The sequence below is a fragment of the Aulostomus chinensis genome, chromosome 10, assembly GCF_037954235.1.
Source record: "Aulostomus chinensis isolate RoL2024-O1b breed Wild chromosome 10, RoL_Achi_v1.0, whole genome shotgun sequence".
Classification (NCBI taxonomy): Eukaryota; Metazoa; Chordata; class Actinopteri; order Syngnathiformes; family Aulostomidae; genus Aulostomus; species Aulostomus chinensis.
In genome coordinates this window covers 26,027,684-26,041,376 of record NC_141329.1, presented here as the reverse complement: position 1 = coordinate 26,041,376, position 13,693 = coordinate 26,027,684, and the positions used below count along the sequence as shown (strand labels likewise).

General features: G+C 42.6%; 1 protein-coding gene across 8 annotated transcripts in view; it reads right to left on the bottom strand.

Moving 5' to 3' along the window:
* lrfn1 (leucine rich repeat and fibronectin type III domain containing 1) overlaps positions 1–13,693 on the bottom strand; it is a 190,543-nt gene that overhangs the window by 123,405 nt on the left and 53,445 nt on the right. For 4 of the 8 annotated variants that reach the window (XM_086216655.1, XM_086216654.1, XM_086216661.1 and 1 more), the window contains exon 1: positions 662–1,208. The exons of 3 other annotated variants lie outside the window; for them this stretch is intronic. The gene's annotated coding sequence lies outside the window, so the exon portion shown is untranslated. Of the gene's footprint in view, positions 1–110; positions 211–661; positions 1,209–13,693 lie in introns of those variants that run through there. One more of the 8 variants, XM_086216659.1, reaches the window with a different exon arrangement.

The following is a 13,693-nucleotide window of genomic DNA, read 5'->3' as shown; positions in this document are numbered from 1 at the left end:
CTCATCATCGCTAAACCTGCTCTAATAAAGGTGCTGTGCAGCACACATCCCACTGAGGCCTTGACCCCATAAAACAACAACAAAAAAAAGCTTTATGCCTTTAAACTCACCTCAAATGGAACATTTTCTCTCTCTTAACATTTCATCTCTGTGGCAACAGTGAAACGTCTGCTTTCCCGGCAATCAGTGCAGTTTCTCCTGGTGGGATGATTTCAGTGCCTAACTGTGAAGTCTGCTGATGCAGACACGCCCGGGCCATTTCTACATGCGCTCCAGTCGCTGGGAATTAGTGCAACTGTTCAACCATCTTCATTGCAGCCACACTGGACTCCATCTATCAGGCTCTAACACGACTAATAGTATCAATAAGTGCTCTGGCATGCGAGGACTGATTACCTGGAGCAGACTGGACACGACTCTACCACACCAACATTACCCAGCAGCTGCATTTACCGCTTTTTGCACATCATGCAAGCACGAACACAGACAGGAATCACGCCGGATAGAGTAGAAGGTATAATGCAGACCTATTATTATACATTAGTTACGGTAATCCACGCCTCACGTTACTGATTTGGACCGATTTCTTCAACAGCAAGTGGCCAAAAACGAGTGCACACATTTCAGACGTACGCATTGCACATCCCTCTCACTTACTTACCAGAAGTGGGACTAATGAAGCAGATGCCGAAGGCTTGATCCTTACGCACATGATCACCTCTGTCCACACTTGATCAATTCACTGCTGAGGAGCGGGAGTTCGTTTATTCCAAATTCAAGCGTGAAGAAGAAAGAAGAACAAGAAGAAAAAAAAACCTTCTCAACAGTCTCGTCGCGGCCGCTGAAAAACAACACAAAAAATCCAACGGACGTGATGAACGACAATCTACAGCTGAAGTGTCATCAACAAGAGACAGTGGTGGTGGTGGTGTGGAGGGGCAGGGGGGGGGGTCTTCCAGTTACCTGCGTCGGGTTGAAACCCCACCTTAATCCCAGCACGATCCGAATGAGGTTTAAAAAGGCAGAAAAACTGAAATCCCTCTTAATATGTATGTATTTTTTAAATTTAAAATAAAATCCAGAAGCGCAGGAAGAGTCCGAGGTTTGCGTCCGAGCTGAAGCGTCCGTACGTGGTCGTAAGAAGTCTCCCCGCGTACGAGAGAGAGAGAGAGAGAGAGAGAGAGAGAGAGAGAGAGAGAGAGAGAGAGAGAGAGAGAGAAAGAGAGAGGGGGGGTGTTACGCAGAAAATAGGCTACTGTGCAATGAATTTCCAATAAATCTCACGGTCGTTATCAATCGCGGTGGACGATAGAAACGAGGGCGGATGACCGCGGTCCGGGGGGGTGCGCTCTCCCCAGAAAGCTTCTAGTACGCTTGAAGCTTTGGCGTAAAATCCAAGCTTCAAGACCTGCGAAAGAAAAGAAGGACAAAAAAAAGGTCAAAAACTCTCCATCTAGACCAGCGCTGCACTACAGCGGCACAGACATCCCGAGTGCTTCACAGCCGGTTGTTTGCCATTATTATGGCAATAACTTGGCTTGTGTGAGGAGCGACGAAGGAATCCCACCCATGCAGAGACACCGCCGTGTTGGAGGTTGTTGGGTTTTTTTTCCTTCCTCTCTCCCTCCTGTAATACTACGCGTACCCATGCGAGCAATTAGTTTTCATACATCATTGGCCTGCTTGTTCCTTTCAACAAAGCAACGCGGTCGATTTCTCCCTCCCCCGCGGGATGTGGCAGGAAATCTTACTGTGTCCCGGAGAACAGACAGCCTTTTGAAAAGGCAGGCGTCCACCTGCGCATTAAAAAAAGAAGCCCGATTGAAACCAGTATATATGTTGTCACGCCATGATGTCTGGAGCACAGCAGAGCCAAGTGGCCAGTTGATAAAGTCTTTGGCATGACGGGGAACCGGCTGACACATTTGATGGACAGTGCAGCACTGCAGCAATGTGATGTCATTTGAACTGCGTTTAAAAAAAAAAAAAGAAAGAAGAAGAAGAAGACGCACGACAAACTCAGGGTTTGTGTGTCCGCGGTGAGGAGGGGAGGTTTGCACGTGAATGGTGCTCTTTAGGGAGGGGAGGCGCTGCCGGGTGTTTGTGAGAACTCTACGATGCTCACTGGGGTACACTAGGACGGGCTGAAGGTCCACCCTCAACGCTGCAAGAGAGGGGAGGGGAGGGGAGGGGAGCCGAGGAGGGTGCAGAGTCTTGCTGCACTTAAAAAAAAAAAAATACACCCTCCTATAAGCGTTTACTTTCTAAGGCTGCAATGAAAACCCTTTAATTTTCTCACCCTGCTCAATCTTCAATGCCCATCACAAGAGGCGCACACAGAAAAAAGAAAAAAAAAACCGACCACCCACATGTCTTAGACATCACCTCCTGCTTTTCTTTGCTTTAGGACAAGTGCTCCTCTTGGCCCAGATCAATGGAAAAGGATACCCAGCGTACAGAAGAATAAACATGACTATCCGCCCACCCAAAAAGAAAAACAATGGATAATCCTCTCAGATTTGCAGAAGAAAAACCAGTGACAGCCACAAAATGCCTCTAAGAGGAGGATAACACGTTTTGAATGTGAATATTTGTCCCCGAGAGTATTGTCAGCTTACATGGAGGCAAGTTGTTCTTTAAACTACAAGTGTTGCTGTACTTTTTTTTTTCTGCCCCACCCCCCTCCCCCTATCTTGGAAGTTAGTTGTGCCAGTAATCTTTACTCAGCTTGCAGGAGAGCCGCAGGAAACGCTGACTGATGAGGCTGCAGGAGCACACAGACTTTTAACGTGTGAAATAAGGCATAAAAGACTGGAGAAATACAAGCGTGGAGCCACCTTTTAATTAAAAAGGAAAAAAAAAAAAAACAACAACTTTTGAAACCATAGTGGAAAATTGCAAATGCATTACAGGTCACAAACGTGACAATAAGATGAAGTGGAAGTGTCTCGAAACAAAAGTGCATAAATTACAAGGTTAGCGTTTGCGCTGGTGTACCTCAGGCACAAGTTACACGCCAACTCTATAGAGGCAGTCACTTTTTATAGAGATATTTTCTTTCCTTAGGCCTTGTTTATGCAATAAATATCATGCGTCGCGAACTGTAATTCTCACATTATCTCTGTTTCACTGCTGCATGCAACATGGCAGGTGTCACAATGATCTGATGTGCAGGTTTTTGTATGAGAAGAGCAGCCGGTTGTAATTAAAGGGCAGTTCAGAGCGGGTGAAGCTCCTCCGGGGTATTTTAAATGAATTGCTTGGCTTCAAATCACGCGTACGCTCTCCTTCTTTGAAAGGGCTTTCCTCCTCAACAAATATTCATGAAATTGTTATCTTTAAGAGGATTGAGATGAGATGAATTTGGGGTTTTACTGCCCCCTTAAATTAGTTTGTGCTTGTGGAGTAAATGCTCAAAAGGAAAAAAAACCAAAAAATTAGGGCAAAACATAGATTTCTGAACTCTTTGAGCCCGATTGAGTGCTTGAGAGGCAGTTGATACACGCAGCGGCGAATACTGATGGAAATGGAAAAAGCCACGAAGGAAGCCAATCTGCTATCTATATCAGGCTGCTCTCCATGGGGCAAAGCTCCCTCTCACAGTAATGCACTGTAAAAATGATTGATTAGGGTGATATTGTCTGTCTTAACCATCTTCTCTTAGCAAAGTGATGAAATTACTGCGCTAGTCTTTGAAAGCATAATAGCAGATTAGGTCAGTGTGATTCATCCACTATGATAAGGAAACTTGCTGTTCTCTAAAGTGCCAAACACAGGAGAGGGGTCTGCACTCAGACCACACCAGCCAGCCACTAATGCCCCGGAGAGTGAGTTTAATGACCCGGAACATATTACACACTCAGGGTGCTCTATTTAGGTGCAGGTGTATACAGTATTTGTGTCTGCCCACCTAAAAATGACACTTTTGACAGAGAACGGTTGCCCCTGTCTCTGTTTTAACAAATTGCTCAGATCAATTTCCATTAAGGACAGTGAAATTCCCAATTTCTTCTTGCTGCCTGAGCCCAAAGGGCTGATAACGTGATGGTCCATCAATCCGAAATGTCAGTCAGGGAATGGCACGGCGTGTAATTTGAAATGGGAATAGAATTAGTGCAATAACAGTGACAAATAAAACCACCGTGTCTGTGTAAGGGACTGTGAATGTCTGGGACGATAGAGAGGTTTAAGATAATAATTTGACTGATAATTACAATATCGATGTTTTTCTTAATGCAAAAACATTCAAAAGACAGCTCGATATTAGAGGTATTTCACCTCTTTATCATCAAAACAAATTGCATTCTTCACATTCCTGGGATATTTAACATAACTTTCCACATCATAACAACAACACTGGCTTATTGTCAACCACGCAAATAGCAATATAATTATGATATAATAATCCCTCCTTGTACTGCCACCATCAAAAATTCGCAGTTTGGATCAATGTCTGTACAGACTTCATGATATGAGAAGGCTTTGAATACATTTAATAAAATAAAACACCTCAAAGCTCAATGCCAGAAAGAAGAAAGCGTTTTTACAGAACTTTATGTTGTAATGATTTCAGTTGTCATTACTTTTATCCCTTTTTTTTTTCCACGATCACTTTGAATTTTTGTGTCATTTGGTCAAAATAACATTTGATTGGCAAAGTTCATCCTTTAATCTTTGTGCCATATTTGAGAAAATTCCCTCTTGGTGTACCTGAGATTATCATGTGATGTTGAGCAGGAGACGAAACGATGGACAACCTGAACGCCTCCGGCCACGGCTTCCGCTGGCCTGCAGGCATAATGAAACAACGTTCTTGGGAAAAGCAAAATCATTGCATTGTATGCGATGCGCTATAGTGGAGCAGTCTTTGTTTCTGTCGTTGAATCACCCTGTACATTAGCGTGCGCGCACACACACACACACACACACACACACACACACACACACACACACACACACACACACACCCCCCGGAGAGAAAAAAGTCCCTCTTAGTGGGCATCAAGCCTTCGATCTTACTATCACATGGGGGTCTGATGCAGCTGCAACCGATTTTCACAGCAAGAGTCTCTAATTTTGCTTGTTTTAACAGTGACATACCAGGTCAGTTTGTGAGGGGGGCCTGCTGCATATATATATATATATATATATATATATATATATATATATATATATGTGTGTGTGTGTGTGTGTGTGTGTGTGTGTGTGTGTGTGTGTGGTGCTTCTTTGTTGTTTTCCCACATCTACCATCAAATATCTGTAAAATCAAACTGAATGCTGCGAACAACAACCCAGCAGGACTCAAGACATGACATTTATCTATCAGGGATTCTCTAACCGCTGCCAGCTCGTCTTGAACGATGGGTCACTCTCCTGGTATCTGTGAGACGAATGCTATACATTATTCTACTCCTACCGGTTACGAATAGCAAGAGCAGGGATGCTTTCATGTTTCATAGCTACATTATTTGGGACTTGGCTCGTTCTGGTCTTAATGAAACAAGTGTTCCTTAACTGCTTGAGGCCTCTCCGGCGTGTCCTCGTGGGAGACATCTTAAAGTCCTTCAGTGTCTGTTCATGGACATTGTTGTGAACCGTTCTCACCCAGAATGTATCTGTTCTGAGCCCTCAAATCAGGTTTGTTTTCCCAACTGAAAAATATTTGTTTTTCTCTTGTGGAGCGTGATCACATCTGACCCATGACCCCCACCCCCCACCCCCCCACAAGGACAAAAACCAGAATATTAAAAAAAAAACAAAAAAAAAACAGGGAAAACAGTATATGACATTTACGGTCCAGTGTCTTCCCAGTGTTGTGCGCATTGGAGGAGGAGACACTTGGGGATCTTTTTCTTATTTAATAAATCTGGTATTTATAAGAGCAACTGAAGTATGTTGGTTAAACCATCTGTTTATCATAACAGCAGAATGTCTGCACAGCTGCCTGAGGTCCATCGTGCAACAGCCTCCACTGATGCAGTGGTTCAGCTCAAGACTGGCACCAAAACAAAAAACAAAAACAAAAATCAAGTCCCTGAAAATTCTGGGAAAAAAACAAAAACACTGATTCAAGAACAGGCACAAACAAGTTCAGTGGAGAAAATGGCTTGAATAATCATCTGTTTCTTTAAAAATGTATCATTAATATATCAAAATATTTGATGAATACAGATTTTTTCTCTCTTTAGAGTGTTACTCAAGTAACAAACTCATTTTAAAGAATATCTTAAGGCTGTAGGTTGTGTATGTGTACCATTAGCAAGCATGTGGTTCAGAGAAAGAGTGTGTGTGTGACATGAGGTTTGCAGCAATGTTACAGCTGTTGCCATAATAGCACAATTTGACACTGTTCGTCAGGGTAAATGTGAAATACAGCTTACTCATAAGTGACTTTGTGCCTTCAGGTAACAAGAAATCTGCGAGAGGAAACACAGACTGTTTGTGCTGCAAATATTGCTGATACTTGAAGATAAAAATGGCCACTTACGCACACGTACTCAAAATCATTTGACAAAGTCATCACCGAGTGTAATTAAAACGATACTTCGCAAGTGGGTTTTTTTTTTTAACCTTTCAAGTACTCACAAAAAGATATCTTGAGCTCACCAATTGTTTTCCTCTTCCTCTCCGCGTCTCCAGAGCGTAGGAGGAGCCAGCCTCGTATATTTAGCGTGAGGCTGACGCTGAACTTCTTGATCAACTGACTCCGAAGTGCGTCGTTTGATATAATCTATGTCTGCGTCATCCAGCGTACGCTGAGTAATCCGCAAACACTTTGACTGGAGCTACAAGCAAACAGATTTTGCTCATTCGCGCTAACGTCAAGCACAACCAGCTGGTGCTTTTTAGTTGAACAAACTTGCTCGCTGTCGTTGGCGCTCACGGTCGTGCTGAATCGGAGGGGTTATAATTCGTTTCGGGTTTTTTTGAGTAAGTGAACGGAGATTTAAAGCTGGTTTTGCAGTTGTTCACAGCTGGTGATAGTAAGGAACCTTTAGCTGAGGGCTAAATATACGTGGCCGGCTCTTTCTACACGCTGGAGTCATGAAGAAGTGATCCAGGAGGGGAAAAAAAACCTTTTGAAAAGTGTTATTTGTGTAAAGCTTCCAAAAAACAGTTTTGATCTCAAGTATTGATTCCATCCACAGTTGCTTTTTAAAAAAAAAAAAAAAAAAAAAATTCAACCTCTCTCAAATTTGGTTCACAAAATTGTAGTTTTTCATCATACTGGGATTCAAGAAGTCAGGGTATATTTGACCCGCACAGTCAAGAACTAGAGTACTTAAAGAAATACAGCTGAGTATTTCTCTCCACCTGTCGTGTTCGTGCTGTGTAATAGATACCCATGGAGTGGAGCTGCTGCTGGTGCGGTGGATGAGGTGACCATGATTTCAACCACTGCCCCTGAAGGTGACACGGTCCTGCCGAGAGCAATTCCTGACCTTGTGTTTAATGACTTCTGTCTTGATGCATACGCGAACAAAAGTACGAGTGTGGAAAGTGGCAAATATCACAACTTTTTCTCCGTTTTTTTTCCTTTTCTGAACAATCAACTTCGACCATCAAATTTGTCCCCAAAATTGATCCAAACGAATGCGTTTTTTTTGTTTTTTGTTTTTTTTTCGGCAAGAGGCCAGGAAAATGAGAACCACTATCTCAGGAAGGGAAAGAGGGAAAAAAAAAAACCACACACACACACACACACACACACACACACAGCGGCAGATTTTTCAAGGTACCATGGCAACAGAACATTCAAAAGAATTTTCATGAGAACAGCCGGGAAAGAGAGGCTGATTACAGAGAAGACAATTTGTTATTCCAATTGCAAGAGCAACACAGGCTGATTGCGCACACACACACACACACACACACACTGCCCCATACGTATCCTTTATCCGGTTCACTGTGCAAAAACACTCAGTCCCTTACTCAGAGGATAAGTGAGAGCGGCTGCAGCATCTCGGCGTGAAGATGAAGGGCTCAGTGTAGGTTGCTGTTGCAACAAGGCTAATTTAGCACCTACAGTGTTGGCATAGAGATGCGATGTGGACACATCTTTGATTGGCAGCGCAACAGGATGAGCACCAGACATGCAGTGGGTGGAGACTTGTTTTTTCACCCTGAGAAACTCAATTTCAAATCAAACAAGCGGAAGCAGTAATCAACACAGTGCTGGAGCTCTCTCTCTGTCTCTCTCTCTCTCTCCCTCCCTCCTTCTCTCTCTCGGGTGGCTATTCTCACTTCCCAATCTCACTCTCCAGTGCTCGGCAAACAGGCCACCGGCCTGACAAACATAATCACTCACAGCACATATTCAGAGAGCATCTGTCAGCGGGGAAAACGGGTAAAAAAAAAAAAAAAAGCCGCATCCACAGGCAGATAACACCCTTTTTCGGTTCTGAACACACAACTGTCTGCTGCACATTACTGCATGATAACTGTTCGGTGAAAATCCCCCCAAATCAAGATTTCTGATCGAACCCTGTAGACTTATGAAAGAGCTCAGTTCATGTCCTCTTTGAAAAGCTCAAAAAGAATGATTGATGCCATACTGGGTGAATATTTATGAACTGATGTTCTACATGAACGACGAGAAGTGAGCTAAGGACGTTATGTCACAATAGTTTTAACTGTGCGACGGAAATGATCGGTGTCGTATTCCGATTCTCTTCAGTCAAAATTGCATATCATTTACTCTCTCTCTCTCCCTGTTTTTTTTAAATCTTCAAAACATGAGTGACATTTATTGGCACTGAAGATGTGCATTGCTCAGCCGGAACAATGCAGGACATTATCACCAGCTCAGCTATTACACTGTAATTGCTGCTAACAATGGGAGTGTTTTCTGTCAAGCAGGATGGGTTGGTGGTGTCTAATGTAAAGTGTCTGTTCTTACTCTTTTGGTAACCTGAAGAAAACCCCAGAGGAATTAGTCACAGACCCGTAGATCAACTGCATTATGCGATGGGTTGACTGTCAATCACTCCCATTATCCTTGATTCAATATCTCTGGAGGTAATTTGGCTCAAGTATCTACTGGGTTTCAAGGATGAACTAAAAAGATTTTGCTGGTCAAAAGGTTAAAGATCAACGCCACCTCACATAAAAGTGATATCACTGGAGTACCTTCAGCAAATATCTTGAAATTTGAAAACCAAGGATGAACTTAAAACATTTGAATATCCCAGGAAGGCCGAGAGGAAATGTCTTCAAACCAAGTACAAACATCCACAGAGACTCAAGGATGACCTGAAAGAATGCCGTCGGTCAAAAGGTCAAGGTCACCGTGACAGGCTTATGTCTTGGAAATCACGGCAATGCAGTACTTCTACTTATTTCTAAATTATTCTGAGCCGAGAATTAATCTGAGATCTGAAATGAATGGAGTTTAACAGTCGCTGAAAAGACATCTGTCTAAATGGATCTGGGGGTTGTCATTGTGTGAGGTGAGATTCAAGGCTCCCATGCCACAGGAGGGTTTTGTGCTGTGGTATGAGTGTTAAGGTTGGGTGGGTGTGTGGGATAGAGGCTACCAAGGCTGACACAGAAGCAGGATGCAGAGTTAACACGCAGAGGATGGGTGGCGATGACTAAAGGCCCGACCTGAGCACAGCGGCACGGCAGGGCAGCCCTCATCTCCTCTTTTCAGGTCGACTCTGATAGAGTGTGTTATCAGTGCAGACAGGCTGGCTAAATCACTTGTGAAGTAAAGGTTAGAGCTACTGGTCTGTTTGTTCGCCTATGAGGGCAGGTAGGTGAATGTCAAAGCAGCCTGAATCATAGGGGAACACTCCAGGGCAGAGGGTGAGTCAACCTCGGGGCAAAACTGACTTATGCATTACTTGTGTTCAATGGTGCAACACCATATCAAACCGAGCAGTTCATGAGCAGTGTGTAATCCACGGCGATCACTGAGGGGTTTTATGTAGACTACAGGGAATATGCTTTAAATTGTTCAACAAGAAGCTGGTTTTTGTGCTTGATATGTCGTTTTGTTATTCAAATGCAACCCACAGGGGGCATCTGAATCCCTGATGGAGCCCCCACCTATGGTGCAGTTGTGTGACACACGTACTGACCCTTCCCCTGGGCCGCCATTTGTGTTTTTGTTTTGTTTGTCCTGGTTTTCGCAATAAACAAACAATTATCAAGGATTATGACGTAAACGCACAATCAGCATGAACAGATTTCACTGTAGCGGTGTGAAAAAGGCAAACTGAACAACGCTGGATGAGATGGAAGGAAAACCATGAGCAGGACATGAGATCAGATGCTGCTCTCACCCTCAGAAATGGAAACAAACACGCATTGCAAAGATACGCCGGCGGCATGATCTGGCAGTGTCACTGCACTCGGGGACAAACGGCGTTAGAAAGGCAAATTTTCACATTTAATTTTTTTTTTAATTTGAGAATTTGACAAAATATTAAGTGTATTAAATTCAAATAATTGTTGCTATATATACACACACACACCTCAGGTCAGTGTACCCATGAAAATAAAAACAAAAAATTACCCGATGGTTTCGGAACAACGGCCAAATCAAGGGTCCTATGACACAACTTGCCCCAACGTCGGGGTAAACTGAGCCATCAAAAAAAAAAAAAACAACAACAAACAATTTTGACCAGACGGAACACACCGAAGATCAGTTTGAGCTTTATGAATTATTGAGCAAATTTAACAGAAGCGAAACCTCACAATTTTAAAATTGTAAAACAATGTTTTTGTACAGTTGCGACACACGCAAATTCATGTTTTGACATCTTTGTCAAAGTGTGTTTTTGTACAAGTCATGTTAAGAGTAGCTTATACTTGTCAAAACTGCAGATCCACAATGAGTCTACATTTGTTACTTTTTTTAGCGTCGACCCAAATCCTGTTTTTTTCTCAAGTCTCTCTCTCTCTCTGCTTTGATTCAAGATAAACTGATTAAACTGAAGTCTACCTCCTTAATTTGTGGTCACAGGATGGTTACCCAGCACAGGAGGTGGCTCAACTAACCCTATTCTCCCCTATGCAGTGATGGCTCCCTCCCATTTCATTCAGACAAGCGCCTGGGCTTGTTGGCCTGGAATAACTGCCCCGAGGCGTTAAGATAGCTGCTGAGTGGGGAGATGTGCCTCGTAGGCCTTTGCCGTGATATTGAAGGCTTTAACACACAGTCTGATAAAATAGAATTAAAAAAAAAAAAAAAAGTCAAGGTGTTGTGGCTGGAATACATCACTTTCACAGTACAAATGTGATAAAGTACATTTCCTTTTTGGACAGAATGATGCACGAATGTTGATGCGTGTCCACATTTACAACTATATGACTTCTGGTAAAAAAAAAAAAAAAAAAAAGTGCCAAAAGTGTGCAGCACATTTTCCCTGCGACGCCTGCTGCTTTTCTGGGGAGGTGTGAAGCCTCATAAGCTAACAGCTAGGTTGCAAGGAAGCAAAAAAACCTGCCATATTCATCCATTTGTTTGCCAATTGGTTTGTTTGACTTTCTGTGACTTGAGTCAAACTTGAGTCCACCAAAGACGATATATTTTAAAAAATGGATTTGTGTCGAGGTCAGCGTTCTCGGAGTCCGTCTCCAAAATTGCACAGAAACTGAATTGTGAAAACGATGTTTCCTCATTCATGTGTTTCAGCTTGCATCGGATTTAATCATTAAACTCCTAATTTACCACTTTTTTTTTTAAATGGCCAATAGAGAGTTCTCAAGTAAAAAGGTTTTCAAAATCACTGAAAAATTCTATTTGTAGTTTGTTTAGAGCGCCTCACGTCAGGTGTTAGAGAATCTTACAGAACATTTTCTGCCAGGTTAAGTTAGAAAATAGTCACAATCTTTAATTTTTCTCTCTGCAATATAAAAACGAATTAAAAGCTATGTGCAAGTATATCAAATTATCAAATCTGGGAAGTCTAGACGACTCTGAAAAAGAAAAAGAAAGATAAAGTACAGCGTGAATGGCTCAACCTTGGCTTTGGACTCACAGGGTTAAAAGCAGAAAACCATTTTTTTTTTTTTTAAATTGACCTTGTTTTTTTTTTCCTTCTTCTGTTTTTTCCATGCTCTGAACATATTGTTTCTCAACAAATAACCTTAGCGGGCATCATGTTCTGTTAATTCTGTATTTTTTTTAGCATAAATAAATGTATTTCAGCCAATTAATTTGCAGTTTGCTTCTTACGGTTAAAAACTACATGCTGGAATACATTGAGGGTTTTCTTTTTTTCTTTTTTACCCCAACCTTGGCTGTTGTTTTTGTTTAAGTTATCTTGGAGTCAAGGGGCATTCAAAAGAGGGATCTCAGCAACCACAACGATAATCCACTCCTCCGGCCATTCAACTAAATCCTGGTAAAGACAAATCTTCTTGGCTCAACATTCCATCTTTTCTTTATTGTTGCTGTTCTGGCAAGTTGTAATGAAGTTTTTAAAGCTAATGTTCTCATGCCAACTATTATTCTTTGTGAACTGCCTCTGAAAGACTTAAAAACTGACAAACACGTATCCCATAGACTGCTGTTTCTCTTCGGCTGGTCTTCATTGTAACGTCTAAAAGCATGGACGGAGGCGTACAGCTACCCAGCACACAGCGCGAGAGGCCTGTAGGCATCCGCGTACGAGATGTGGAATCCGTTCTTGGCTGGCTATGATGGAGGTGTTTATGATCGCAGGGTTCGCATTAATGCGCGTAGGATTAACTTGCTAAAAGTCCTTTAACTTGATGCAAGCATGCTAACGATTTCATCTCCTGTGGCATCCTATTTGACTTTAGGATCTCCTCTCATTTCCCCCTCTGTGTTTCCTAGTTAGACCCCAGTAGAGAGATGAAATTGTAAATACACAATATCTCGTTTCCACCTGGCACTTGGAGTAGATCTGGGATTTGGCTATAATAATTGAGAGGATACTGAATCAGCGCAGCTGTCCAACAGGGATGCAGACTGTTCAGGCTTCTCTGGCTATCCGTTTCTTTACAAAACACAGCATATTTTGACATTATAGGTTTTTTCCAGTGTATTCTTCCTTCTCACAGGGCAGGCTTTTGTTGGCAAGTTAAGTTAAATGAAAGTTGGAGTGCATTCAAAGACAGAGATGATGCTGTCTGACAGTCCAGATGACAGCCTTTTATCCATAAATCCCCCGGTTGGACAATAGTGCTTCAGGTCATACAGCTGTCATTGCCATTTCCACACAGGAATCAAGTGTTTGCGCAGAAAGTGAGAGAAGCAGGGGTGGAGTCAAGCCGTGGGTCCCTGCAGCGTTGCAACTTCCATAGATATCACCAAGTGTGCTCAGCGTCTTGGCTTACAGACACTGTCATTTTAACCAGACCTGTGATAGAGCTCGTTCGCTGTGATACCCCATTAATTTCCCCTGGGGCTGATCAATCAATATTCAATAGCTACTGTTACAGACCAACTGTGGATCATGCTACTGAGGCTGCTCTCTCTTCCCTGACCAATATAATCAGCGCTGAAAATACTCTTTGCAAAGCAATCAAAAACAAATGTCAGACATGAAAAATAATCTTGTTTTCAGTTTGTCAGCTTGTTAGCAGCTGTTGCATGCGTGCATCATGTCATCATACACTGGGAAATCTGTGGTATGACACGTTGATGTTAACGTTAGTGTTTGCCTGTGTTCTCTCATGGTTAGGCACTGAAAACAAACACGGATTTATCACCAGG